Source organism: Enhydra lutris, unplaced genomic scaffold, assembly GCF_002288905.1.
Source record: "Enhydra lutris kenyoni isolate GAN:26980312 unplaced genomic scaffold, ASM228890v2 scaffoldscaffold14, whole genome shotgun sequence".
In the NCBI taxonomy this organism is placed as follows: domain Eukaryota; kingdom Metazoa; phylum Chordata; class Mammalia; order Carnivora; family Mustelidae; genus Enhydra; species Enhydra lutris.
Window position 1 is genome coordinate 40,202,653 of NW_019154098.1, and position 2,797 is coordinate 40,205,449.

At 38.2% G+C, this 2,797-nt stretch overlaps 1 protein-coding gene across 1 annotated transcript in view; it reads right to left on the bottom strand.

The window, feature by feature from the left end:
* The window catches only part of LOC111146606 (carboxypeptidase Q), a 496,537-nt gene that overhangs the window by 95,860 nt on the left and 397,880 nt on the right, over positions 1 to 2,797 (bottom strand). The gene's annotated exons all lie outside the window — the stretch shown is intronic.

Sequence of the window (2,797 nt, forward strand, 5' to 3'; positions counted from 1 at the left end):
TTAAGCCTCTGCCTTCAGCTCAGGTCATGATCTCAGGGTCCTGGGATGGAGCTCTGTATTGGGCTCTCTGCTCAGCAGGGAGCCTGCTTCTCCCCCTCTCTCTGCCTGCCTCTCTGCCTACTTGTGATCTCTGTCTCTGTCAAGTACACAAATAAAATCTTAAAAAAGAAAAAAAAAAAGCATCACCCCCAAAGCCTTATACTTATATTGATAGTTATCATGTCTGTTATGGACATCACCTAGACTGATGAATGACAGCATCTCTCCTTTCCAAAGATGAACTTTCATCAATCAATCTACTTGGCTTTTATAATTAATGAAAACATATTGAATTTTGATTCTGTGTTCTTAATTAGTATCTCATTACTGACTACACACAGAACATGCAAAAAAACTGGGGACCAGCCAGGAGGCTACAGAAATTTGATAGCCCTAGGACACAATTGGGACTCAATAAACATTTATTGAATCATTGGAGGAGGAAAGAAGAAGAGAAAGAAGAAAAGTCTGGGAACATTATTTCTCTTTTGGGGAACAATATTTTGGGGCGGAACATTCTTTTTTTGGGAACATTATTTCTCATTCATTTTTGAAAAGTTAGGTGAGCAGTTATGTAAATCATAACCTAATTAGTATTTCTAATTCCATCTTTAGGTTTAAGCTACTACAACGTGCCAGTTTTCAGGAACACAGGGTACATAGCTGGTATATTTTTATTTTCTTTTTCTGTTTAACTATGGTTCTTTACCTTTTTCTAAAGTTCCTGAAATTTTCAATAGGTTACAAGAGATACAACATAAACAGTTCTATTATTTCTTCCAGAAATAGCTCATATTTGAAATATCAAAAGATAGCTCAATGGTAATAGGGGAAGGCAGCAATAATTTGGTTCCATCTTATAGTATCCTAAGAAATTAAAAAGAATTCCAAGAAACATTAGCTGCAGTCTAAATGAACCACTGACTTTTTACAAACGTTCCTGATCTATGGAGGTACAGAGGGGAGTGGAATAAAGAATGTGAGAAGAAATAAGTAGTTATTTACAATAACAAACTCCTTTCCCCAGGGGTAAATTTTTCTGGAGCAGGAATGTACTGAAATCCTTTGCATAAGCAAGAGCTGAGTAAGACAAACATTTCAGACACTGCCATAGATTTGGAGGACCATCTCAGCATTCCAGACTCCCCTGTGTTGTTGCACATTGTGGGAAAAGGGCCACCAGCCTTGAAAACAAAGTGGCCTGTTCTCAGGGTAACTTCTGCCCTTTAAGAGCAGGATAGCTTTGACTAAGTTATTTAGTCCCTCTGAATCCGATTCTTCAATAGCAAAACAGGGATAATTGTACCTTCCTCTTAGGATGGCTGAATGGATAAAAAAGAGTGTCTGCAAAAGCCACACGGAGTGCCTGATCAGTAACAGGAACTCAGCAAATTGTAAATTGTATTATTTATCAAGAAACCATAATGGGGCTCACATTCCCCACTCCCCTCTAAGTAGCTGGTGATCAGATCTGACCTCACCTTGGCAAGAGGGAAAAGGCCTCTTTACCTTTGTGAAGAAAATCACATCAACTTGCTAATTCCAAACAGATCCATTCTTATGAATATCTACATGGGAGGGAAAAAGCTAGAGCAAATTCTCAACTATCCAATGCAACAAAAGCACACAATCCCTCGGAGCAGTGAGTACCAGTTTCTTTGTTCTACCTGTGTTTTTGGTTTCAGCTCCTCCTCTGCGCCCCCCTTCTCCACTCCAGTTCACCCACAGTCTGTCAGTCTTTTCCTCACAGCTACTACCCTGCAAACTAACTCAGATTTTCTCAATTTTTAAGAAGACTCCTATTGAAAAAAATTATGGCTCAGGAAAAATCTAGAATTCAAGCCAATTATTCCATACTGTTTAAAAGGGCAAATTCCCTTCCCTTACACCTTGATCATGAGTAAAAATGACAGACAGATATGTAGGGGGTCTCAGATGTGTCCATACGATGCACAGTACCCTAAATGCAAAGGCTGTTTTAAGATATTTCAAAATATGGTTAAAATATACACATACTATTGAAGAGAATTTAGGTCCTTGTGTTAGAATAAAGGCGAGCTCCTTCTATTTTTAGTTATGAAAGATTATTATAAAACTTAAAACCTAAAATATGCTTTAAAAAATCTACACTATCTCAAGAATAAGCTTTTAAAAAGTCTTATATCCACGCAGTATGCTATTGGTGAAATCTACTTTGTAGGCTGGGGGAAATGAAGTAGGGTGGATCTAGGGAGAGATTTGTTTTGTTTTGGTTTTTTGTTTGTTTTGTTTTGTTTTTTAATCTGTGAAATGTTTTGTAGCCACAGAAATGGTTCTGGAAACAGTAATGTTAAAACTACTGAAAAGGCAGACTTCCTATTGACATAATACAAATATAGAAAAATCTGTAAATTTTAAAATTTAAAGTTTAAATTTTAAAAATCTGTTAAAAATCCTTTAACAATGCTTTTGATTATGGATATAATGACGGAACAGGTTCTGGTCATAGATGCTTAATATCATCAATAACCCTTTCCCGTGGCCAGTCTAGGACAAATTTGTGAAGTAGTGTAAGTTTGTACTCTTTAAGATTATTCTACTTTGTGGGACGCCTGGGTGGCTCAGTTGGTTAAGCAGCTGCCTTCGGCTCAGGTCATGATCCCAGCGTCCTGGGATGGAGTCCCACATCAGGCTCCTTGCTCGTCAGGGAACCTGCTTCTCCCTCTGCCTCTGCCTGCCATTCTGTCTGCCTGTGCTCGCTCTCTCCCTCTCTCTCTCT